Source organism: Engystomops pustulosus, chromosome 7 (genome assembly GCF_040894005.1).
Source record: "Engystomops pustulosus chromosome 7, aEngPut4.maternal, whole genome shotgun sequence".
NCBI lineage: Eukaryota > Metazoa > Chordata > Amphibia > Anura > Leptodactylidae > Engystomops > Engystomops pustulosus.
The window spans coordinates 133,453,971-133,481,537 of record NC_092417.1 but is presented as its reverse complement, the minus strand read 5'-3'; positions in this window follow the sequence as shown (position 1 = coordinate 133,481,537).

The following is a 27,567-nucleotide window of genomic DNA, read 5'->3' as shown; positions in this document are numbered from 1 at the left end:
AGGAGAGGCGATTCTACCATCAACATAGACAAAGGTTCTTTACTGTAAGAGCAGTGAGACTATGGAACTCTCTGCCGCAGGAGGTTGTTATGGCAGACTCTATGTACATGTTCAAGAGAAGCCTGGATGCCTTTCTGGAGAGCAAAAATATCACAGGTTATGGGGATAAAACATTTATTTAATTCTTAAAGGTTGGACTTGATGGACTTGCGTCTTTTTCTAGCCTTATATATATATATACACTCACCGGCCACTTTATTAGGTACACCATGCTAATAACGGGTTGGACCCCCTTTTGCCTTCAGAACTGCCTCAATTCTTCGTGGCATAGATTCAACAAGGTGCTGGAAGCATTCCTCAGATATTTTGGTCCATATTGACATGATGGCATCACACAGTTTACGCAGATTTGTCGGCTGCACATCCATGATGCGAATCTCCCGTTCCACCACATCCCCAAGATGCTCTATTGGATTGAGATCTGGTGACTGTGGAGGCCATTTGAGTACAGTGAACTCATTGTCATGTTCAAGAAACCAGTCTGAGATGATTCCAGCTTTATGACATGGCGCATTATCCTGCTGAAAGTAGCCATCAGATGTTGGGTACATTGTGGTCATAAAGGGATGGACATGGTCAGCAACAATACTCAGGTAGGCTGTGGCATTGCAACAATGCTCAGTTGGTACCAAGGGGCCCAAAGAGTGCCAAGAAAATATTCCCCACACCATGACACCCCCACCACCAGCCTGAACCGTTGATACAAGGCAAGATGGATCCATGCTTTCATGTTGTTGACGCCAAATACTGACCCTACCATCCGAATGTCGCAGCAGAAATCGAGACTCATCAGACCAGGCAACGTTTTTCCAATCTTCTACTGTCCAATTTCGATGAGCTTGTGCAAATTGTAGCCGAATTAGCTGAAAGGAGTGGCACCTGGTGTGGTCTTCTGCTGCTGTAGCCCATCTGCCTCAAAGTTCGACGTACTGTGCGTTCAGAGATGCTCTTCTGCCTACCTTGGTTGTAGCGGGTGGCTATTTGAGTCACTGTTGCCTTTCTATCAGCTCGAACCAGTCTGCCCATTCTCCTCTGACCTCTGGCATCAACAAGGCATTTCCGCCCGCAGAACTGCAGCTCACTGGATGCTTTTTCTTTTTCAGACCATTCTCTGTAAACCCTAGAGATGGTTGTGCGTGAAAATCCCAGTAGATCAGCAGTTTCTGAAATACTCAGACCAGCCCTTCTGGCACCAACAACCATGCCACGTTCAAAGGCATTCAAATCACCTTTCTTCCCCATACTGATGCTCGATTTGAACTGCAGGAGATTGTCTTGACCATGTCTGCATGCCTAAATGCACTGAGTTGCCGCCATGTGATTGGCTGATTAGAAATTAAGTCTTAACAAGCAGTTGGACAGGTGTACCTAATAAAGTGGCCGGTGAATGTATATATACTATGAATTCACAGCTACTATGCAAAGTAATCTAGTATGCAGTGACAACTTCAACGCCTTTTACAGCGTCTTAATCCCTTCAATCAGCTGCTTGTTGAGTCTGCTGGAAGTCAGGCCAATAATATCATATCGGTGGGGCTTATCTATATTAACAATAAGTTATTAATATAAAAACTTATTTAAGACAAATCAGAGAACTCAAATAATACAGATCGTTGCACACAGTTGGTAGTCATTTGAAAGATCCTTTTTTTTAACCCAGATTTAACCACATGCAGTTATACCTTTAAGCTTGTTTCTATATGCCTTTAGGGAAACGTACTATATACTATAATATATACTTTTTAATGGTTTAGTTTTTTTCTTAATTATATTTCAATGCAGTACTAGAAATAGACTGCTGTGCTTAAAAAAAATGGCTGGTTCCTATTTTTTACAACTCCAAACTTATGTCAATAGTTCGGGCAAAACAAAATGTAAACAGTGCATAGTCAATCACAGAAATTGGAAAGAATATGGAACAAAATACAAAAAAGACATATTGCCCATAGCACTGCTTTCATTTTCAGACCTGCATCGAACAAATAGAAGTTCAAATCGTTTGTAGCCGGTAAAACTAATGCAACAAAACATAGGGAATCCAGGAGAGACAGTCTGCAACAGATAACAAATAAAAACTTTATTTGTCCTAAAGCAGAAGAATAAATCAGATTTACTAATATTGTACATAATTGTACAGTGTAAACTTAGACGTATACATTTTCAAGACAAGTGATAATGATAAAAAATAAACCTCGCACATATTTAAACTTTCATGTCAAAGTTAATATCACCTATTAGCTGTATCTGCCAAAATGTGTTAGCATTTTTGGTGCACAGAAAAGGGGGGGGGGGGGCATTTCTGCATGGGATAAAAATCAGGGGACAAAGGATATCCCCTTCTCTGGTATTAACATGGCTTCTGAGAGGTTAGGCTAATTAAAGAGAAAGATTGAATAGCCAAAGCTCTTGAGATGTCACAAAACTTCATTTTCATTACAGGTTGGGTAGGGTTAACAAAATAGGCCTACATAACTAGTAATATGTCCGTCCATACTTACTGTGGTGGAGGGAAGCTCTGCCATGGACATTTCATTAAAAGGGGGTCTGTTGTGAAAATTGTATTAGCAAGGGGGGGCTATGCTGTGGACATTTCATCAAAGAAGGAAAGCTGCTGCTGCACATTTTATTAGTAAGGGGAGCTGCTGCCAGACATTTTATTAAAGAGTAGCCGCTGCATTTCCCACCCTAGGCTTATACTCAAGTCAATAACCTGAACCTGAATAGGTCTGAATGTTTGCAGAATATCTAAAGTGTGCCTGCACTCTGCTGCTAGCCATGTCCCCTTCATGCCCCTCCAAAGCCATCATGTCCACATGGTGCAACTGTAGTGCGCAAGAAATTGCGATTAACTCAGTACTTCTTCACCTGAAAATGTAGAAGCACTAAAAAATCTTCACTCGTGTTTGGATTATACCTTTGAATGTGGGAAAATATCTAATCCTCTTTGCTGATGCCTGCTGCCTATCCATAGCATTAACTTAAAGATGGCCATTTGGGTAGAGAATGTTGTAGATAAGAAGATGTTAATTGCCCCCCCCCCCCCCCCGAACATAGAGTCAGGTATTTGTACATTGTAATGAGGTCTCCCCTCAGTCATCTTTTTTCTAAACTGATTAATCCCATATTTTGTAAACTGTCATCGTATTCTAGTCCCGCCATTCCCCTAATAAGCTTGGTTGCTCTCCTTTGCACCCGTTCCAGTTCTACTATGTCCTTTTTATACACTGGTGCCCAAAACTGTACACAATATTCCATGTGTGGTCTGACCAGGGATTTGTATAAGGGCAAAACTATGTCTTCATCATGAGATTAAATTCCTCTCTTGATACATCCCATGATTTTATGTGCTTTAGCAGCAGCCACCTGCCTCTGGTCACTAAAATTAAGTTTACCATCCACCAATACCCCCAAGAAACGTAACTGTCTAATACAATGTAGCACACCCTCCTCAATTTATTGGCACACAAACTATTTTCTTGCTAACTTTTTCCGGTACCACACCACTTTCTCTAGGCCACGCCTCTTTGCTAGTCGAGTCATGTTACACGTGGCATACAATTCCTGATAAATGCGTAAGAAGGCAAATTAAACTTTTTTTAAGGGTGAAAATTTCAAGGAAGTGATTTAAAGTGTATTTCAAGAAGGCAAAATTCTTAAATATACTTAGTATAACAAAATAACATATTTTCAAATTCATTGTTATTACCAAAAATATAGCCTTTCACAGATATAATTCCAACCTGTATCTATAAGTCCTGGTGTTTACAACTTGGTTGCCCCTGGATACGACCGTAAATCTTTGGATTACGGTTGGATTGTTTTCATGAATAGCTTCTCTTGTCTCTACACTGCAGTGTTCTCTGCCTCCTGCATTACAAGGCCAGAGACTTTCTCTACAAGCTACAGACAGATAAGTTCTTTATCCAGGGGATGGGGAGGGAGGTATATAGCAGAGCTGAGATTATGTGTGTTTGATAAGTAAGTTGAGTGTGTCTCATGGATCTCTCATCTCTAATCTGTCTCTCATTTTCTATGTGTCAGCTACTAGTAGAATGTTCAGAAGCTAAATAAAATTGTAGATAAACCCTGTACTCTGATAACCTAAGCACATTGTTAGCACACAGCATCTCATAGCACAGAGGAACCATGAAGAATCTGCTCAGAGAGCAGTAAAATTAAAATAAAGGGTTAAAAATTATCTTTATTGTTTTAACATCACTAGGGGATTAAAATTTGAGAACTTATATTCGCTGGCAAACTTCTTAAATTAATTTCTAAACTCTCAAAACTAAAACTTTTGTCAGACCCATAGAAACTTTAAATACTTAGACAGAAATAACTTGAAATAACTCTTACAAGGGTAGAGTACTGTGTAAGGTGTTAATGGATCAGGATGACCTTATTGCTTAAAACTTATTGTCACGGGTGCTGCCACGATCCCTGTCTCATATCGCAGGTGCACCCTTGCCTCCTCAGGGTCCAGTGACTGGCTTCTCTCACCTCCCCCGGCTCCAGCGGCGTCCTCCGCAGCTCCCGCGGCTCGGCGCGTGCGTCCCCGTTTCCCAGGGAGCGCGCGCCGGCTCGCTAAGATTTAAATGGCCCTGAAGAGAAAGCTCCCGTTATTCCTGCGTTCCTGTGATTCCTGCGTTCCTGTGATTCCTGTGTTCCTGTGTGCCAGTCCATTCCTGTGTTTCTGTGTGCCAGTCCGTTCCTGTGTGCCTGTCCGTTCCTGTGGTCCTGTGTTCCTGTGTGCCAGTCCGTTCCTGTGGTCCTGTGTTCCTGTGTGTCAGCCCGTCCCTGTGGTCCTGCGTTCCTGTGTGCCAGCTCCTGCGATTCCTGACGCAAGTCCTGTGTGCCTTCCTGTGCTATTCTTCTGCCGTCACTCCGGGTACAGACTGTCTCCGGTGTTACTACCTTGGCAGCCACCGCGGCTAGTTGCACCTGTGGAACGACCTGGTGGTTACCCGGTTTCCACTTAGACTCTGGTCCCAGGTCAGCCAGTACCACCTCCCGCGGTGGTCCAGAGGGTCCACAGACTCCCAGTCGTGACAGTAAGATCCGGCCATGGACCCTGCCAAGGAGCCACGTCAGATAGTGGCTGAACTTTCCAGTGTTGTCTCCCGGCAGTCGCAGCACATTGCTGCCCAAGGAGGCCAAGTCGCTTCCACTCTTCAACAGCTGCTTGACTCCAGACCTCAGCATCAATTTCCGGTGACTACTCCTGCAGCAGTTTCTTCGACCACTCTTGCGACTTCGCCTGTCATCCCGGCTTGTCCACCGGCAACAGAGCCTAGGATGAGTCTCTCTATGCCTAACAAGCACGAGCCTCATCTGCGAAAACTGCACTACTGAACCTACGCCAAGGAGACTCCACCGTGGGTGAATACGCTGTCCAGTTCCGCACCTTGACGTCTAAACTCAGTTGGAACGAGGCGGCCTTATGTGCAACCTTTAAGAAAGGCCTGTCCTCACGGGTAAAGGATGCTTTGGCTGCCCGTGATCTGCCGACTACTTTGGGTGGTCTTATCACCTTGGCCACCTGGATAGATGTGCTGTTCTTGGAACGAGCTGAGGAGTTGCGGCATGAGCGACCTCTAGTCCGGCTTCCACATCTGCCACGTTTTGGCTCCGGTCTTCCAGAAGCTGTTCCAGCCTCCCGTTACTCAGTCTGCTGGTAAACCTATGCAGGTTGACAGAGCCCGACTTACGCCAGGGGAACGATCCAGACGCTTCCAAGAACACCTTTGTCTATACTGTGCCAGTCCCAAACACCTCATCGGGAATTGTCCAGTTTGTCCCCAACGCCCGGGAAATGGCAGCACTTAGGGCTTTTGGGAGAGGCGTCCCTAAGTGTGAATTCAGCTTCTCCACGTCTGATTATTAGGGTGCTTCTCAGTGTCGGCGCCGGTGCTCCCATGCAGGTCCCAGCATTCCTGGATTCCGGTTCGGCGGGAAACTTTGTGAATGCCGCTCTCGTTTCCCGGCATCACATTCCGGTGGTTCCTCTCAAGTCTCTCCTCATAATTTCCTCAGTAAGTGGACAGCTTCTTTCCGATCCGGTCCGATACCGCACGGAACCCATCCGACTTCAGGTTAGAGCCTTACATCAAGAAAATTTGGTCTTCTATGTCTTGCCACGCTCCACATCAGCTCTTCTTCTGGGTCTTCCCTGGCTCCAGCTACATGCTCCGATTCTCAACTGGAAGACTGGTGAGATCCTGCGTTGAATACCTGAATGCCCATCCCGATGTATGGTGGCTCCACTTCTGGTTTTATCCTCTTCTGTGTCTTCCAACTCTCTGGAGGGTCTTCCAGCTTGTTACCGGGACTTTTCTGACGTTTTTTCTAAGAAAAAAGCGGAGACCTTGCCACCACATCGTCCCTATGATTGCCCAGTGGATCTCCTGCCTGGCACCAACCCTCCCAGAGGTCGAGTCTATCCACTTTCGGTTCCAGAGATGGCTGCCATGTCTGAATACATCAAGGAGAACCTGCAGAGGGGATTCATACGCAAGTCCTCCTCCCCGGCCGGTGCAGGTTTTTTCTTTGCCACCAAGAAGGACGGCTCCTTACGTCCCTGTTTAGACTATCGAGGGCTGAACAAGATCACAGTTAAAAGTCGCTACCCTCTGCCGTTGATTACGGAACTTTTTGATCGCCTACGCAGTTCCAGGGTGTTCTCCAGGCTGGATCTTCGGGGTGCATACAATCTCATCTGGATCCACAAAGGTGAGGAGTGGAAGACAGCGTTTAATGCCCTTTGGACTGTGTAACGCCTCTGCCGTTTTTCAAGAATTTGTGAATGACATTTTCCGGGATCTTCTCTATACATGTGTTGTGGTCTACCTGGATGACATTTTGGTATACTCTCCAGACCTTGAATCCCATCAGAGACACGTACAACAAGTTCTTAGTCGACTTCGTGCCAACCATCTGTACGCCAAACTGAAGAAATGCCAGTTTCACCAGCACAGTTTTCCATTCCTGGGTTACATAATTTCCGATAGAGGCCTCCAGATGGATCCCGCAAAACTGTCTGCTGTTCTTCAATGGCCACGCCCAGAAGGCCTCCGAGCCATAAAGACATTCCTGGGGTTTGTGAATTATTATTGACAGCTCATTCCCCACTTCTCCACTGTCGTGGCTCCCATCGTGGCACCCACTAAGAAGGGTGCCAATCCACGTGCCTGGTCTCCTACAGCCTTCTCCAAGTTGAAGTCCGCATTTGCCTGGGCACCAGTCCTCTCTAGCCCTGATACCAACAAGCCTTTTTATCTTGAGGTGGATGCATCCTCGGTAGGAGCTGGAGCAGTGCTCTCCCACAAAGGGCCTAAGGGCCGAACTTCCACATGCAGCTTCTTTTCCAAGACCTTTTCCCCAGCTGAAAGAAATTATTCGATTGGAGACAGGGAGCTGTTAGCCATCAAGTTTGCGCTAGAAGAATGGTGCTATCTTCTGGAAGGTGCTCTCCATCCCGTGAGTGTGTACACTGATAACAAACTCTTGTTATACCTCCAGACAGCCCAGCGCCTGAATCCCAGGCAATGTCCGGCAGACAAGAATGTCAAGGCTGATTCCCTGTCCCGGGCCTCGGATGTTGTCGGAGAAGAACCAGCTCCTCGACACATAATTTCTCCGGACCAGCTTGTTGTTGCAGCTCCAGTGGATCTTCAGCTCTCCGGAAGAGGATTTTATCTTGGGGACATTCTTCCCGTGTGGCTGGGCATCCTGAGTTGCAACGCACCGTGGCCCTCATCTCCCGCTACTACTGGTAGCCAGACCTGTTCTAAGATGTTCGGGAGTTTGTGGGATCCTGCTCCTCCTGTCTTAAACCGGCTGGACTGTTACTGCCGTTGCTGATATCCAGTCGCCCATGGTCCCATATGGCAATGGACTTTGTCACCGATCTGCCTGTCTCCTTCGGGCAGTACTTTCATCTGGGTGGTGACGGACCGGTTTTCAAAGATGTCCCATTTTATTCCCCTTCCAGGTCTTCCGTCTTCTCCACAGCTTGCCAGTCTATTCTTCAAACACATCTTCCGACTGCATGGTCTTCCACTACACATCGTGTCCGATCGAGGAGTCCAGTTTGTATCAAAATTCTGGCGTTCCTTATGTAATCAACTGCAGGTCAACCTTGATTTTTCCTCTGCCTACCATCCACAGTCTAATGGTCAAGTGGAGAGGGTGAACCAGACTTTGGGCTGCTAGCCTCAGTCACTTCGTTTAAGCCCGTCAGGAGAACTGGGCTGACCTTCTACCTTGGGCGAAGTTCTCCTACAATTCCCTGGACTCTGGGTCTACCGGCTCAGCTCCGTTCTTTGTGGTCTATGGACGTATTCCTCGCCCGCCTCTCCCGTTGTCTACTCCCTCTGATGTCCCTGCAGTAGAAGAATTGGTGCAGGACCTCAAGTCTATTAGGGATCAGACCCGCCAGTCTCTTCTACGAGCTACGGACCGTACCAAGATCCAGGCTGATAAGAAACATCGACTTCCTCCTGGCTTCTCTCCTGGTGATAAAGTATGGTTGTCCTCCAAATACGTCCGGCTTAGGATGCCCAGCTACAAACTTGGTCCTCAGTTCTTTGGTCCCTTTGAGTTAATCAAGCACATCAATCAAGTAGCCTACGAGCTCTGCCTTCCTCCATCTATGCGCATCCCGAACTCCTTCCATGTCTCCCTCCTGAAGCCAGTCATCCTGAACCGCTTCTCCCAACAATCCCCTCCTCCTGCTCCTGAAGCGGATTCCCCAGATGTCTATGAAGGTAAGGAGGTTCTGGACATGAAGGTCATAAGGGATTTCTTGTATACTGCAAGGGGTTCGGGCCTGAGGAGAGATCTTGGGAGCCCGAAGAGAACATTTTGGATCGGACTCTTCTCCAGAGATTTCTTGGGACCAAGAAGAAGAGGGGAAGGCTGAAGGAGGGGGGGGGGGGAGGGTACTGTAATGGGTGCTCCCGCGATCCCTGTCTCAGATCCTGTGATTCCTGCGTTCCTGTGTTCCTGTGTGCCAGTCCGTTCCTGTGTGCCTGTCCGTTCCTGTGGTCCTGTGTTCCTGTGTGCCAGTCCGTTCCTGTGCTCCTGTGTGTCAGCCCGTTCCTGTGCTCCTGCGTTCCTGTGTGCCAGCTCCTGCGATTCCTGACGTGAGTCCTGTGTGCCTTCCTGTGCTTTTCTCCTGCCGTCACTCCGGGTACAGACTGTCTCCTTGGCAGCCACCGCAGGCTAGTCGCACCTGTGGAACGACCTGGTAGTTACCCGCCACAGTAAGTCCATCCCGATTTGCGGCGGGCTCTGGTGAACACCGGGTTCCACTTAGACTCCGGTCCCAGGTCGGCTAGTACCACCTCCCGTGGTGGTCCAGAGGGTCCACAGACTCCCTGTCGTGACAGTTATAATTATAATGGTATACCACTGGCAGAAAAAAGGTCAATGAGATAGTCAATCATGTCTAAAGTTGTGGCTAAGCTGCCAGCAAAAACTGAGTTGTCCTGTAGCATTTAACATCCATGTATCTTTATACACTATAGTTGTTTTGGTTTCATTTACAGGCGGTTAAGAACACTCGACTTACATACGACCACTTGTTTCAAACGGACCTCTGGATATTGGTAATTTATTGTTCTTTAGTCCTAGGCTACAATGATCAGCTGTAACAGTTATCACAGGTCTCTGTAATGAAGCTTTAGTGTTAATAATGATTCTTATGACAACCCAACATTTTTAAAATCCAATTGTCACAGAGACCAAAAAATTTCTGGCTGGGGGTTACAATGATGAATTATACAGTTCCAACTTACATACAAACTCAACTTAAGAACAAACCTACAGACCCTATCTTGTATGTAACCAAGGGACTGTCTGACCTGGCTTTTATTTTAACCCAATCTGCTTACCTGCTGCTTTGCAGCGAATTTTGTCGAATCACTACTTCTCAGGAACCATAACTGATTTACCGTATTTTCCGGGCCATTAGGCGCACCGGAATATAAGGCGCATCAGTCCGATGTGCCTTATATATGGAATTATTCCATATATAAGGCGCATCGGACTATAAGGCGCACGGTGGCCGGGGGCGTGGCAGAGGTCCGGGGGCGTGGCAGAGCGGAGATGCGGAGACCGGAGAGGTGAGCGGAGCGGAGACCGGAGAGGTGAGCGGAGACCGGAGAGGTGAGCGGAGACCGGAGAGGTGAGCGGGGAAGGGGGTCCCTTCAGGTGGAGGATGGCAGCGGACCCTACTTACATAGGTCCCCGCTGCCGGAGACAGCAGATCTTCAGCGGGAACTGAAGACCGACGCGGCAGAAGTTGTTCGTGCCGCGTGGTCTGCAGTTCCCGCTGGAGATCTGCTGTCTCCGGTCTCCGGTAGCGGGGACCTATGTAAGTAGGGTCCGCTGTCCTGAGCCATACATAGGGCGCACCGGACTATAAGGCGCACTTTGGATTTCTAAGGAAATCCTAGGCTTTTATGTGCGCCTTATAGTCCGGAAAATACGGTAATGGGCCATTTGCAGTTTCACCGTAACATTCAAATGTATGCAAAAGTTGATTACTATAACAATGAACGTACTGTACAAAACAAAAATAATATCAAAGCAACAGTATAATTTTAGTAGGGAGCAGCAATGGCCAGACGTTTCTATTATTATCTTTTTTTGTTTTATTTTCTTACTATAGGAGCTGTTGCTAAACCTTTACAATAGAACAAAATAAAAGAAAACATACAGTACAAAGTAAAATTTGAAAGAAATCATAATGGCATATCTAGGTCATTTCATAGCAGGCAATGGAAGATAAAACAGAGTATCTTTTTACATACAAGCATAAGGTAATGGTGAAACTGCCATTGCTTTGCATACAGAGTTTACTATACGCCAATTATTGTGGTTTAACCCCTTAATGACCAGGCCCTTTTTTGTTTTTGCATTTTCGTTTTCACTCCCCACCTTCAAAAATCTATAACTTTTTTATCTTTTCATGGAGAGAGCTGTTTGAAAGCTGTAACAAATTGCACTTAGAATGACGGTATTTAATATTCCATGCTGTGTACTTGGAAGAGGAAAAAAAATTCCAAATGCAGTGAAATTGGTAGAAAAAATATGCATTCACCATTTTATTGTGGGCTTGGATTAAACAGCTTTCACTCATTGCCTCAAATTACATGTCTACTTTATTCTTTGGATACCAAATTTATATAGGTTTTATAATGTTTTCAAACATTTACAAAAATTAAAACCCCCTGTACAAAAAAAAACTTTTTTCATATTTAAGTGTATGGAGATGTGGGTGGTGCAATTGTTTGTGACTTTTGATGATGTTTTCAATGCTTTTCTTTTAAGGACTTTTGATCACTTTTTATTGAATTTTTTAATATTTTTCAAAATGACAAAATAGTGGCATTTTTGACTTTGGGTGCCTTTTTCCTTTACAGGTTTAAACACAGGGAAGAATCATTATTATATTTTGATAGATCGGTCATTTTGGGACACGGCGATACCGAACATGTTTATGATTTTTACTGTTTATTTATATTTATATCAGTTCTAGGGAAAGGGGGGGGGGGGTGATTTGAATTTTTATGTTTTTTCTTTATCTAATTTTTTTTTTGCAATTTTAGACCTCCTATGGAACTTTAAACTAGGTTATTGGATTGATCCGACCATATACTGCCATACTACAGTATGGCAGTATATGGTTATTTTGCACATCATCTATTACAAATCACACATTTACTGCAAATCGCACATTGCAACAGCCTAAAATTAGACAGCCTCGGTTCTTTGTGTGACCCAATGCTGTCATAGCAATGGATCGCCACTCCCCAATGATGTCACGGGGAGCGATGATCCAAGCCAAGATGGTGCATCAAACATGCTTCCAGTTCTTTAATGCCGCCAGCAGCTTTGCTAGCACCTATTGGCTAGCAATATGAAGCAAACACTTACTGGCTACAGAGAGAGGGCACAGCCAGTGAGCCCTATCCAATCACCCACAGTCAACAGGAAACTAAATATACTTACCTGTCGGCATCTTCTCCCAGAACGTGCCATGTATGTTTATTAGTCTTAACTAGAGATGGGCGAATTAATTCTAATGAAGTGGAATTCGTTAAGAATTTCAGGAAAACTTCGGTTCTGCACGGTGATTCGTGGGAACAATCCCCCCCCCCTTTATTAGCAAAATGGCTGTGAGCACAACGTGTTACATGGGGCAGAGAACACTGGGAAGAAGAAAGGAACACCCCCAATCACATGTGCAGACATGTAAGCCCTATAAAAGCAGGCTTATGTGATGTCACAGCCCTATAAAAACAGACCACCATTTGCAATCTCGGCATTTCACTCTGTATGTGCTGTCTCTAGCGTCTCGCTGCTTATACTCAGTAGCTGATTTTTGCTCAAATTCCAGGGTGTCAGTTTTTGGGGCTCTGTATTCCCCAAATTTCAATTCTTTTTTGTTGCTAAAGTAGATTAATAAATCCCTGTCAAATCCACATATTTGGTGGAGTGATTTTTTCTCAAAGCCAGGGTGTCAGTTTTCAATTCTTTTTTGTTGCTACAGTTGATATCAAGAAAGTGTCAAATCAACATAGTGCACTCTTTGATAGTCATATAATGGGATCTTAGTCCTCAGCTCAGTCCTTTCGAGCTGGCACAGACGTTACCTTGTCAGGCTGCATTCCCGCTTCACTTATTTGGTCAAATTGGCCCCTGTAAGTGCCCATGCAATTCTAAGAGCGGCGCCTGTCATATGCGTGTCATACTAAAACACAGCATTGTTTGAAGACCAAACTACATTCACTATGCACATTTGAGCATGGAACAACATTCTACAACACCCTAGAGGCTCTCTGCAGCCATGAAATACCTGTTTTTTAACGTGATTCGCCATGATTCGATTCGAGTTGAAGCAAATTTTGACTGAAAATTCGATTTGGTATCAATGCGATCCAGGGATTCACCCAGATCCAATGATACCAGAACCATGACCCTTCGACTTCCCCTTGAGGAGACCCATGACTCCTCCTGTTGGGTTGGCAGAGGTGTGTCTGCACCCGATATATTCAGGTATCTCTCAGCCAACATTGTCTTTGTCTTGGAACCATTTTACCATCAAGAGCAGAAAAGGATCTTAAGGTGTGGTCTATCAGGTTCCATTAGCCACACACACAAAGGTAACTAACTTACTGAACTGCTGTTACTTGTACTGCTGCCTTGTATTTTGGACCCTGTGTAACCGTATATATCCCAACTGTATATATTGTTTTGTCTAGTGTGCCCTTAAGGCAATTCAATATAAAATTTAACCTCTGTTGCTATTTTATCTCGATACATGAATCCCCACATCTGAGTCTTGCATATACATGCTACCGGGTTGGTTCCGCACCCTATATTATCCGTTACGGACCGGGCTTATCTTAAAGGAGAACTGGTGGAAGCTTCATCGGGGCTGATAATATTCTGTCTCACTGAGGCTTGTGAGAGGGATCTTTTAGCCATTCAGGTCTGTGATTTATCATTGTGTGGACAACTTTAAATCACTTCCTGCGCCTCTCAGAACCCGTGCGTTCTGGGAGTGTCTATAAAAGGTTAACTAAGTGACCTTCAGGGGTCTGGAACATTGTGGTTTCCTTCACAGGGGGGGGGGGGTTCTTTTTATAAATCACCTCAGGCAGCAGAGAGGCTGGGTACACCCCTGCCTGAAGACCAGTTGGAATGGCAGCAATGGCAAGAAACAGTTGACATGGCAGCAGACACTGAACACCACCATTTCAAAAATGTTTTTCACATAACCAATTAAAGAGAATCTCTCAGTCTAATTAACCCTCCAAAGTGAGAAATATTCTCTCTGTGATCTATAGTTCTTGGTGCTCCTCCTTTTCGTAGAACTATCGTCAGTGTGTTCTGAGGGAAAATTATAGGATGCAGGCCTCTGCAAAGGGGAAGGAAGCTAACAGTGTAGATTGGGGAAGGAAGGTCAAGTACATGTGTAACTGCTGCCCAATCTGTGTCTCTCTCGAACAGCAGCTAAGGCAAAATAACCACTAATGCAATTCAGTACCTTATGTTACCTTACACAAAGAAATGAGCAGAAGAGGGGTAACGGGAGAAATTCCATGTGCTTAACTTTTCTCACTCAGGTAGTGGTGTCAGAATTAGTGACAGGCTTCCTTTAAGTCCAAAATTTTCAACAAGTTTGGGGTTTAGTGAACCAGAAACCTTCTGAATTGTTATCAAGTGCATTCACAAAAATAGCAGCTGGCAGAAGCTGATCTAGAGGGGCTTCAGCTGTGATGTCTGATGGGGTCAAGTTTGGTTAAGGTATACAATAAGAAGTATCATGCCTTATTTTCAATGACCCAACTATAGCCTTGTCAAAGCCTAGAGAGATGTTTGTGGTATACCGGAAGGCTTATGGATGATAATATTTCCTTTATTAAACTGAGCATCTGCAGGGGGTTGAGGTGGACTGTGTGTGAAAACATAAGAACACACATGAGCAGACATGATGGAGCTGCTGCCTCTTCCTTTAAATAGAAGGAGCCAGAAATAGCACAATGCATAGCCCCACCCCTCATCCTTCTCTGACCTCTCAAATCGTAGACTACAGCTCCTGTCCCCTTCTCTTTCATTCTACCGATCATTCTAAGCAACCAGAATGCAGCAGAAATTTGGAATCTACGTGATCATACTGACCCATAGGATAAAGGGAATGTGTCATTTGGACCTCAAGTGAAAACTGTAAATACAAAGCCCTGAAGAAAATGGGGTAACTACATTTTTTAGTAAATTGCAATACATTTTTAAACCAGCTTCCCGGGACCTAGAATGGAATAACAGTTACTGTGACTAAGAGGTACAATTTTTCCTATCTTACATCTCGGATCTACCTAGTTAGATCCAGTGGCAGGCTCAACTAATGAAAGGCATGGGTGTCCTTTTTAGGGCTAATCTTTGAGTGGCCTGTAACTTTATAAATATTTTTATCACCTAATATGCAAATATGTGAAAGAGGCTACTCGGGCGTGGAGTAGCCGGAGCTGAAGCTACATGGCGCGGCTATTCCACTCCCCAGTAGCCCCTTTGGATCCTCCTACTACGAGATCTTCAGCACGCAACTCCCGGTACACTCGTCTGCATTCTGCATAGATATTCCCCATTAAAAGGAGTTGTTTTCCCCTTTCTCCTGGCTCTTATAGATGCCCCTGTTACAGGTGAAAACTAAAGTGTAAAAAAAAAACCAAACAACTGTATAAATGTTGTCAGGGGTCTTTTCTAAAGAAAAAAAAGCACAGATAAACACAAAAAATATTAATGCATATTTAAAAATAAACATTATAAATTAATATAAAAAATTACCCACTACACTATAAAAAACTTCACCATAGCTGCCCCATTTGCCCATGACTATATACTATATATCAAAATGACCGCCACACACTAGAAAATTAATGTATAGTGGTCATTTTGAGTTAATTTGAAAACCAAAAAATATATACTATACATAACAAAAATCATTTTCTCCAATTATTATTGTAACTTTAACCCCTCCCCCTACCAGAAAAAAGTTAACAAAGGTCATTTAACACTTTTATTTTTAACTATCATAGTGTCATAGTTTATACGGGTGAAATAAGACACAGTCCATCAAGTTCAAACACGGAAGGGAAGGGATTGGATGAGAAGGGAGGGGATTGGATCCTTATGTGTCACAAAAAAATGCTGCCAAAATTGCACAAAAAAGGAATTTATGGACCTTAAATCTATGAGCATGATAATTCTCTATAAAATGCCTGATGATTGGATGAAGTTCAGAAAAGTAATAAAATTCAACATAGTCTCATATCATCTAATAGCTTTAATAATATATTTCTATTTATCGATCTATACTTAAAAGCATACAACAATTATTTTCATTCAATCCAAAATTTTTTTTTATATTTTTGGAAGTAGAAAGAAACCAGCATATCCAGAGTAAACAAACATTAAGAAGTAACAATAGCTCCGTGCACCTGTAATATATGATCACAGTGCAATGCAGGACCACACCACCACCACCATACAGCAAAATTGTTAACCATTAATCTACTTGTAGAAAGTTCAAGCAGCACGCAAACGAAGGTGCAGGTGGGTGCAAGCTCGCTGAGACCAGGCTCCAGGTCCTTCAAATGTAATACACGAGAATCAAGAAGCACTCCAGGGCGTCAATGGTTAGGTGAAGAAAGTGAAAATGCTTTATTCCATGTTCAGAAGTACAACAAGGTACAGCAGCAACGTTTCGGCTCCAAGGAGCCTTTTTCAAGCCAAGTGACATAGGTGAACAGGATACATATATATACCACAAGTTAGTGATCACATCAAAATGAACCCCACCCCCTGAATTAACATATCGTGTCAGGATATCAAAACATAATCCCCCTTACATTGCATAAAATATTATATACAGAAAACTGGATAAAGTGCTAGTGCATACATATACAGTGCTAGTGCATACATATATAAATTATTTTTGTAAACTTGTAAACTTTGTAAACTGTGCAAAGTGCAAATAATGTGACAAGTGCAACAAGTATAATTGCAAGCAGTGCACAAGAAGAAAGGGTTAAAAACACATGTATCGGGTATCTCACCACCTCTCAGCCGCGATAGTGAACAAAAGGGCAGTGTAGACGCCCAGCGCACGCCGACCAAAGACGAATGAGGAACGCAGGTGGAACGCAAGCTGCAAAAAAAGGGGGAAGTCTACTGCGCATGACAGGAGCTGTCAAACACAGCACTGCTAGAATGAGGATGGTCTGTGCATAACAGGGGCCGTGCCGCGTTGTCTAGGGAACCACCTACGTCATGTGTAAACATACACTGACATCCAGAGCGTTCCGGACACCACCCCAGCCATCTGTGTACACTATGGCAGAGAAGGGAATGTATATGAGAAGATCAATGGCACAGCAGAGGGCTTTTCAAAAACAAAGGCAGTGTGGGCAGTGTATAATTGGGGTTCACCCCCGTAAAGAGTGCAGACATATAGCCAATGGCTTAGAGATAATGTCCCTGGCACCAATTGTGGGTCCATGAGGGACTATAGATGTGTTGTCACAATGCCCCAATGATATTCAGCCGGAAATCCAATAGTAGCCACTCCCATGGCGCATAATATTATCTCTCAAAGATATATTAATAATATAATCTTTAATGCAGTATAACCAAAAAAAAAAGAGAAGAAAAAGCATGATTAGAGCGTTCCATAAAAATGGTATTGGCGGCCGTTGGGCAGAGGGAAGGCAGCATCAGCAGGAGAAGGGATGGTGAGAATGGTCCCGATGTGGCCTTTAAGACGTGATACAATCTGCAAAAGCAGAAAAAATAATTAATGACAAATTAATTGACAAAATTGAAATACATGTAACAATATTGAGATATGTAAAACAAATTATAGTTACTGTCAACCTATATCTCAGTAAGGGCAGGAGGAAACTCCGCAAGTTAAGACACAGAACTATACATAGTATTAACCCATCAGATGTTACTCAATTTAAAATCGACATTTAACCCCGTGGGTCTCAAAGTGTCTAAAGTGTAAATCCACTGCAATTCCTTTCTTTTGAGAATGCGTTCCCTATCTCAACCTCTCCGTAATGGGGGCACATGATCAATCAATTGGAAATGTCCTGCCTCAATAGAGATGTCCTGCCTCAATAAATTGTTTAGACACCGGTAAATCCCTTCTACCATTGCGTATTGTGTACCTATGTTGATTGAATCTGACTTTAAATTCAAGGGTCGTTTCCCCAATGTAAAGAAGACCGCACGGGCAGCTCAGCATGTAGATCACAAAACAACTAGCACAGTTGAGATAATGTTTAACTCGATACTCAGTATTATTATGAGTGAATGAGGAGCCTCTGTTCATCTGTTTACAGTTGATACAGTTGCGGCAGGGGAAAGATCCCCTGTTCAACTGTCCAAAAATGGCAGTTTGCCTGTTAATGCGTGTCAGGCCCACAACGGATTTTACTAGTCGGTCTTTAATGGATTGGGATCTGCGATAGGAGAAAAGGGGGGGATTTTGCAATTCAACAACCGGGACAGGACTGCCTGACAGCTTAGACCAGTGTTTCCGGATTATATTGGAAATAGCAGTGCTCTGCTCATTATATGTAGACACAAATGGTATTCTATTTGCACTGGAATTTTTAACCATTAATCTATATATTCTAGAAAACCTTACAGGTTTTAGGTAGCACGTGCATCATATATGTGTACAGCATGAAGCTTATGTTAATGTGAAAGTTTGTTGTTGTTGACAATGGAAAATTCATTAAGCTAAAGAGTACACAGTCATACTAAATGCATGAACCTGTTTTAAAAGGTTTTGTTAGTTTGCATATTTGCTGCATTCATTTGCATTTCATCACTTGGGTGCATTAAAGTAAATATTTTAAATGTAATGGAAGGTTAATATTTACAGAGTAATTCAAGGTTTACAGAAAGAAAAGAAATAATTAGCTATAAACCTTGCTGATATTTGTAAGTCAAGTGGTAAGAGAATTAACATAAATATTCGTAAATAGACAAAACAAAACAATAAAAGAAAGATTAAACTTTCAAGACACGGCATTAAATTTCTGATTATTTCTGGATTTTATGCAAATTCAATATAATTTGTTAAAATGGCCTGGTGATTTTATTACTTATGTATTGCAAATAATGAAATACATAAATAAAACAACTTTCTGTATACTTCATTACACAGGGGCCTCTTACACGTGCAGTTCTACTGACACCTTATGGATTCTTTGCAAATCCCATTTTCATTTTACCATTAGATGTTCTTCTTTGAAAGACAGACAACTCATCTGAGTCCCTTAAGCATTTATTCACACTGATCTAAATATGAATACAATTTACATTTTTTAGGCATTTTTTTCCAGCAGAAGTTGATTGGGGAGATTTACAATTGGTTATGCTAGGATTTTTGGCATAAAAAAGTCTCAAAAAATTAGCAGGAACTCTAATTTCTCACTTTATTTATTGTTGGTTATAGTAGTCTCCTTTTCTTGTAGTTCTACTTTCTCATAGAATTTATTTGGTCAGCTCTAAATGGAAAGAATAATTAAAAAACAGAACAGTGACTCCGCTCATTGATAACTTTGATTAATAGCATAGTAGCTATTATTTCAATGTACCATAAATGCTCTGTAGAACAATTTTAAATAAAAATTAACATCCATGTGGATTTTCAAAGCTGCGGCTTGTTAATTTTCTGCTTTACATGTATAGAAAATTCTAATTAGGAGAAATAAAATCATTGCTGTATCCACACTAGAACCTGGATGAAAATTTGGAAAATCTGCTTTCAGACTTACCACAAACTTTAGATTGGAATTAGGCACAAAATTGGCACCTATGCTGCAGATTTACAACTCTATTGCACATGTCAATTTATCTGCAGTAAATAATCCTAACCTATACATGACAGAAAATAGGTGTTATATTAAAATTTAATCTACCGTATATACTCGAGTATAAGCCGACCCGAGTATAAGCCGAGAACCCCAATTTTAACACCGAAAACTGGGGAAAACCTACTGACTTGAGTATAAGCCGAGGGTGGGAAATGCATTGGTCACCCCCCCCCCCGTATATAGCCAGCAAGCCCCCAATAGAATATAGCATGCCCCAGCCCCCAACAGAATATAGCATGCCCCCTGTAGTATACAGACAGCCCAGCCTGCCCCCTGTAGTATACAGCCAGCCCAGCCTGCCCCCAGTAGTATACAGCCAGCCCAGCCTGCTCCCAGTAGTATACAGGCAGCCCAGCCTTCCCCCTGTAATATACAGCACTGCCCAGCCTGCCCTCAGTAGTATACAGGCAGCCCAGCCTTCCCCCTGTAATATACAGCCTGCCCAGCCTGCCCCCTGTGATATACAGCCAGCCCAGCCTGCCCCCTGTAGCATACAGCCAGCCCAGCCTGCCCCCAATAGTATACAGTCAGCCCAGCACACCCCCAGTAGTATACAGCCAGCCCAGCCTGCCCCTCTGGTATACAGCCAGCCCAGCCTGCCCCCTGTTTCGCGGTCTCTAGTTTGGCTAGTTAAGTAATTATTCTCTGTTTTATAATGGCATCAGCAGAGAAGTTGGAGCAAAGAAATGTAGCAAGGGTAGGTCAGAACATATTAAAGTCTTAAGGGAGCCTGCCACCAGGGACCTCATTTTCATTATAGACATATTTTAAAAGCCCATTACAGCTGCATTGCAAATATGTCTTTCTGCTTTCTCTAAGCATTTGCATTACAATATAATTATGTATTATAACTTACATTTCACACTGACAGAATCATCTGTGTAGTCCCAGATTTCAAAAAAACATGTGACTTGTCTGTGCTGCACACTGCTCAGCTCTCAGCCCCCACCTTTGTGCACCTGTATGTAGGTAGCTGCTTAAAGAGTAACTTTTATTCATAACATTTCTTAACATGAATATTTCACTTCAATATGAGATACTTTGTAAAATATCTTATCAACAAAGAATTCCTTTATTCCTTCTTATTTGTCCTTTTCCTCTCTAAATTTCTAATTTTACTGCTCTGTTGTCAGAGACAGATGGCTGATGTTGAAGTGTTAGAAGATTTCTTGCCTTTTAGTAGTAATATTGATAAATTGTTTAATTTACTAAAAAAAATGTTTTTAACAGTTATTGTTATTGTAGCCTAAACATTTGCTTTATCTATGTTAAACCTGAACTTATGAGTCAGGACTTGTCAGGTTAAACACCTGATTGGAGTATACTCCGACAATGGGTATTACACTGGGGTGTCAGCTGTTAGTTACACGGGGGTACCTGACATGTGTATGACTTTATTTTTATATCAGTTCTCACATCCAACCCTTCCTCAATCAAGAGTTTACAAAATTGTTAGTCCATGCCCTTATCATCTCCCACTTGGACTACTGAAACATTCTTCTCTGCGGTCTCCCAGCTAACTCACTAACGCTCCTCCAATCCATCCTTAACTCTACTGCCTGGCTAAACCATCTCTCTCCTCACTTCTCCTCTGCCTCTACTCTCTGCCAGTGGTTACCCTTTGCACAGCAAATTCAATTTAAAATTCTTAACCTTGACATACAAAGCTGTCCACAAGCTCCATATATCTCTAAACTCATCAGCCAATACTGCCCCACACTTAATCTCAGTTCCTCACAGAACCTTTAGCTTCACTCTATTACCATCCACTCTTCTCACAACCCTATCCAGGACTTCTCCCGTGCATCTCCCATACTTTGGAACCCTCAACCAAAGTGTGTCAGACTACTCCCCATCTTCCAATCCTTCAAATGTAACCTGAAAACTCACCCCTTCAGAATCACCTACAAACTACAATAACTGCACTGCTCTGCTCCCTCACCTTGAGTCTCCATTTACCCTTCCATGTAGATTGTGAGCCATTTTCGGTGGGGTCCCCCTCCCACCTGTCTACTGATTTGTATTTTTTTGTATTTGTATTTTTCCTGTATTAATGTCATGTATGTGAATCACTTAACTTATGTACAGCAACATGGAATTAATGGTGTTCAATAAATAATAATAGTAATAGGGAAAGTGGGGTGATTTGAACTTTTAGGTTTCATTTGTATTCATAGACCCCATAGCAGTGATGGCGAACCTTTTAGAGACTGAGTGCCCAAAATGCAAACCAGACCCACTTATTTATTGCAAAGCGCCAACACAGCAATTCTAGCAATAAATGATGCAATTCTCTTGCTCTGTGCTATACCACGGCTTTCAATGGTCATGAGGACACCGATATCGTTGACAAAAGGTGGAAAAATTCGGATTGCCATCGGAACTTCCCTGAACAGGAAGAATTGTGGGGCCCAGAGCAGGAGCTTCATTGGTCCCAATGATAATCTAACCCTATCCATACCTTCTCTTCCTGCAGTCTCAGGTAGACCCAGATGCTTTACGTCCTGGGCTACCTGGGCCTGCAGGAGGATCCCTCCAGAAGATGGAGGAATGTTGTGGTTTTCCTCCTTTCTCTCTCTCTCTGTCCTGCTCTTCTGTTGTCAACTCTTTTCAGGTGGAGCAGGAAATAGCATTGCTGAGCGATGATACCACTTGCTGGAAATATTAATTATCTTTTATCCAAAATGGCCATTTTATAAGCTAACTTTAAAGAGGAACTTGCAGTTGGTGTGAAAATATTTGTGAAATATCAGACTATCTGTACCCCACAAAATAAAAAAAACCAGTTTAAGTCAGTGTCTGCTGTAAAATACAGTGAATTTGCTGGTGCAAAAAATGGCAGGTGCCACCAACTTTTTGAAGTGACCTGAATTGTAAAACAAAGGTCCAAACAATTTACACAAGTAAGGCTTGCACCAAACTTTGGATGGTTTGTAAGCTAGTTTTATATTGTAAGTACAATGCAAATTTTTCCATTTTACTTATTTTGGTGATACATTCTGGACAATTTAGGCCACGGTTTTCTAGATCTCCACTCAAGTCGAGTAATCATAGCGGTGCGATAATAATGGCACGTACATCTGCATGTCCTTCACATGACCATGGTCAGATTTCTATCCAGTGGAAGTAAACATAGCAGCTTCCTATGGAATGACAGCAAGCAGAGATCTAGAAAAACATGAAGAATTGATACAAAAGGTATTTTGAAAAACTGTCTAACTTTTTCATTACATAAAACATATTAGTTATTTACTTAAAGTGAACAGCCTCTTTAAGTAAATTAATTTTAAAGTAGAGAAGATTTTTGAGAAATGTGATGTCATCTGCAACTTTTTGGTAGAAAGTTAAATAACCATACATCTCTGCACTGACCAAATCATTGTTATTATATTATTATAAGAAGTTAATATTGGGCAGAGGTAAAGTAAGGAATGAAAGCTGCAGCAAGATGTCATCCACAATATTTGTCTGCTGTTAGAGTAGTTTAGATCAGGTTACAGTCTCTCTTTACTTTTCTGTGGAACATCAAAATGAATTGCAAGCTTATTTGCAATTGCAAGTAAATTTCTATATCCATAAATTACCCAAAATATTTAAGGTTCACATTACATTTCTATCCACATAATGGGGTCATTTACTAAGGGCCCGATTCGCGTTTTCCCCACGTGTTACCCGAATATTTCCGATTTGCGCCGATTTTCCCTGTATTGCCCCGGGATTTTGGCGCACGCGATCGGATTTTGGCGCATCGGCGCTGGCATGCACGCGATGGAAATCGGGGGGGCGTGGCGAACGAAAACCCGACGGATTCGGAAAAACCGCTGCATTTAAAAAACAAAAAGTGTCGCGGAGCTTGCACTTACCTTCACCAGGAATAGGCCAGTGTACTTGAGTGCATTTCAGCAGACTTCAGCGCAGCAGCGCCACCTGGTGGACGTCGGAGGAACTACCTTAGTGAATCATGGCCGGACCCGAATCCACCGCAGAGAACGCGCCGCTGGATCGCGAATGGACCGGGTAAGTAAATCTGCCCCAATATCTTATATAGCACTGCTGTTGTTAATATAAATCTGTTACTTTTAATCACTCCACAAGTTTTATGAGCCAGCTTCAAAACTTTTGATATTTTAGAATAAATTCAACATGAATTCCCTTCGAGTCAGCATTTAATGCTGACTGGTGTTCGATGCAAAATATAGACTTCCCTTTTACAGGTTCTGCAGTCTATAACAAGTCTGCTATAGCCGTAGAATTTTCAGTTGTTTTGTCAATAAGACATTTCCATGCAACTAATGGGCTGTGAAACGGAATGGATATTTTGATTACTCAAGTCTAATGGGAAAGTAAAAATAAAGCAGCAGCTTAAATTGTAATGATGAATTCATAGACAAACGAATTACAGTTATTTATGACTCCAGAGAACTGAACATATTTATGTACAAAGTAGCTCACATTGTCTAGGGCTTTTTCTAGAATTCTTGTCATCTAAAGAACAAAGACCTCCATACACAAAATTAAAATGTCTTTTTTTTCTTCAATACAGAGACATTTTTATTCACTCTCTTTTAATTAAATTGATTGATATATAATCACCAATGTATTTCCTACTTCATATTCATTGTTGGTCTAACTGTATATGATCTACTGTTGACGATATTAATTAATCTGCAGTCAGCATGTTATTCTGAGGAAGACAAAAAATGTTAGAATTAAAACATATTGAGGAACATGTGTAAAAAGGGTCGGTGCATAATTAGCTGCCCGGAGAGCTGGGCATCTTGTCCCCATGCTCTGGGAAGCTAATTAGAAGTTTCTTTTATAGGTGATCCCAGCGTGTCAAGACTAGTGGAGGACAGCACCAGGATCAACAAGAGGAGCTGTGTTGAGTATTTCTAGGTTCTTTTTGTTTGTTCAAAATATTGATTTCTTTTATATATTTTAATGCACCTATCAATACTCACATTATTTTCTTCTCTTTGGTGTAGCATTATGAGTTTTTATTGGAAGAAGATAGTAGCTCCATATCAAAAACGTTTTGGGCACGGGAGGCATGGCCTGAACATGGCAGTGCAAGGAAGCACAGTGCTGAGCTCCTCTGTACGCCCAGCACATTTTGCCATACTGAGGTCTGCTGACTATGGGGAAAGGGCTGAAAGTCCCCACAGAATCCCCAAACACCAGTGGCACCTGCCAGATCTTCCATCAGCCACTATTTTGGGGGGAAAGCCGCCTTATCCAAAGCGCCCATACTAGCCAAGATGGCTGCCTCCACTCCAGGCAACACACGCCTTCTAGCAAAAATCCTCCATCCTCCAGCAGCTCTCCATCCTGCTCCCCACCTTTCGACATACCTGCGGGTAGCCCTCAACAAGCCACCTGACACCAGCCGGAGGACGAACCCGCAGGGGCACACAGTGGCAGTGCTCCCGAGCCACATTCCGTTTGGCACCACCTGACAGAGAGCAGCACACTGGAGGGCCGTGATGCGCCACGCAACATGCTGTCACCACAGTCCACTGCAGCTCAGCAGCTATCGACCCCTGCCATGCAGAACCATAAAGCACCTGCTCTGTGCTCACTGGAGGCCTTCCAATGCCCCGCTTTGGACAATCCACCATCTGTATTTACCATAACAGCCCCAGGGCCTACGATATGAGGTGAGCCCACACCTGCACACACCCCATGTGGAGTACCATGCTCCCCTCTCTCCGTCCACTCAGACCCTGGAGGAACCATCATATACCAGTGATGCCCCCTGGCCTCCCCCAACACCCACTCATCAGCTCAATGGATCAACCCCTGAAACCCCCCAAGACACAGCTCAGGCATACACCCCGTGCAGAGGGCTCCCATTACCACCCCTACATCCCTACAGTGTAGGACATTTCACAATTTTCTTCTCAGATCCTGGCTGAATGCCAAGAATTTGCTAGTCTGCGATCTGATGTTACTTCCCTGGTAGATGACCTCGACCAGGCACAATCTTCTACTAACCGGGGTCTGGAGGCCATGTAAGACATTCTGCAATACCACGAAATGCAGCAGCACATGGGCGACATTGAGAATAGAAGCAGATGCAACAATTTACATTTAAAAGGCCTGCCAGAATCTGTGCAACCTGCATCTCATTCTCCTCCATTACAGAAATCATTACACACAAGGCCTCCCACTACACACATAGAAATAGACAGAGCTCACCGAGTCCTCTTCTACTCCCTCAAGGAACAGGCAAAACTAGCAAAACTAAGGAACCAAAAGCAAGTCCACTACCAAGGAGCCCTGATCTAGGTCCTGCTGTACTTATCTCATTTTACTCTGGCGCAAAAAGCTGCTGTCCACCCGTTGCTGAACTTTTTCCATTTGCGCTCGACGTCAGCTCTGAGGAAAAAGACGTCACCCTACGATCTCCAGGTGACCTAAAACCTTTTCTTCAGGCATTGCGCCAACCTCTGGTTACCCTAGGCCCTCATCACTTCCCCCCGCCATCACCCCCCATTGGTCTCCTCTGCTAATCTCACCCCACTGGGCCCCCCCAGATGAGGGATCCAGAAATGCCAGATATCACCTGCTGCAGGTGGCGCGAGAAGTCCTAACTAGAAGTCCATACCTGCTCCATCGTCATGAGCAACTTTTACCCCACACATATAGAAAAACGCTCCGTGTTCAATTCCTAAATGTGTACACTGGTCTAGCGTTCAAAGCCTCTCAAGCTCGTAACAATATAATGTACAAAGTTTAACTAAGACCAAAGCAAAAATCCAAATTCCTTTTATATATATGCATTCAAAAAAAGACATACGGCATGAGTAGTATGGCTATAGCATGCCGTAGTCCATACTAAAAGTCCACGCTTAGGCTTCCATGGCTTCCACTTGTCCTGTGACGTTTCAGAGGAGGTTCCTGCTTCTTCAGACATGCATGTTAGCCACTAGGGATGGGCTTAAATGCCTTTGTAGTTCTCCGTATAATACTTATTTATATATCCATCACCTAACCCCATATAACTACCAATAAAACAAACATTTCAATTCATGGTACAAAAATACATCAATATAATATTTTTACAAAAATACATTAAAATTACATTGCTCATTGAGCCCTTGAGGATGTAGTGTATGTAATTTAGTAATCCAGTAAACTTCTCATTGGAGAAGTTTCTTTTTTAAATCGTTACTTTCATCACACCACTTTAAACTGGCTCCACATGACCCATAATCTCAACCCCTTGGCAAAGCACACCGTGGATTACCAGGTTCATGTTCAAACCCCAAGAATATCCCCCCGCCTTAAACATCTGTGGACACTGCACTATCCCTTCCACTTAGGAAGCAGCATCCGTAACCCCTGCCATGTGCTGGGGTGTCTGTAACGGCTCATCCATCCTACCCTTACACACCCCGATTAGGATAAGGGAACTCATACGCCATACATTGTCAGCCCGACACCCATTAACTCCGGCTATTAGTTTCTGCGGCGGTACATTTTCTTTTCAGGACCACTGATTTACTGTGACTGCACTAACCATCTTTTTCTTCTTTTTTCCTTATTTCCTTTACTCCCCCCCTACATAACCTCTTCTTAACTACTCCTGCTCCCAACCCCCCTGGCAACTTCCTGTGGAAGCCGGACGATAGTGAACTCTCACTTTCTCTAGATGGCGGAACTAAAGAATTCTTCCCTCAACGCCCAGGGACTGAACTCCCCATCAAAGCACTCTAAGGTACTCCATCACTTCCACAGACACAAAGCCCAGATCCACTTTAAAACCAATCATGCCGCTACAACTAAACACAAACACTTCCCCACATGGTACTTTGCCAACAACCTACAGTCATGATCTGCACAAATCCCTTGCACACATGATAATACTTCTGCACCACCGATCCCAATGGCAGGTACGTCCTCTTTAATCTGGACATCGGCGGCCACCCATTTTCAATTCTTCCTCACTAAACTCACTAGTGCCTTAATCTGACTCTTGAACCCACGCTAGACAATTCCACAGGCTGATCAAGCATACTTTACTCTGCCCTGCGGAAGTTCAAAT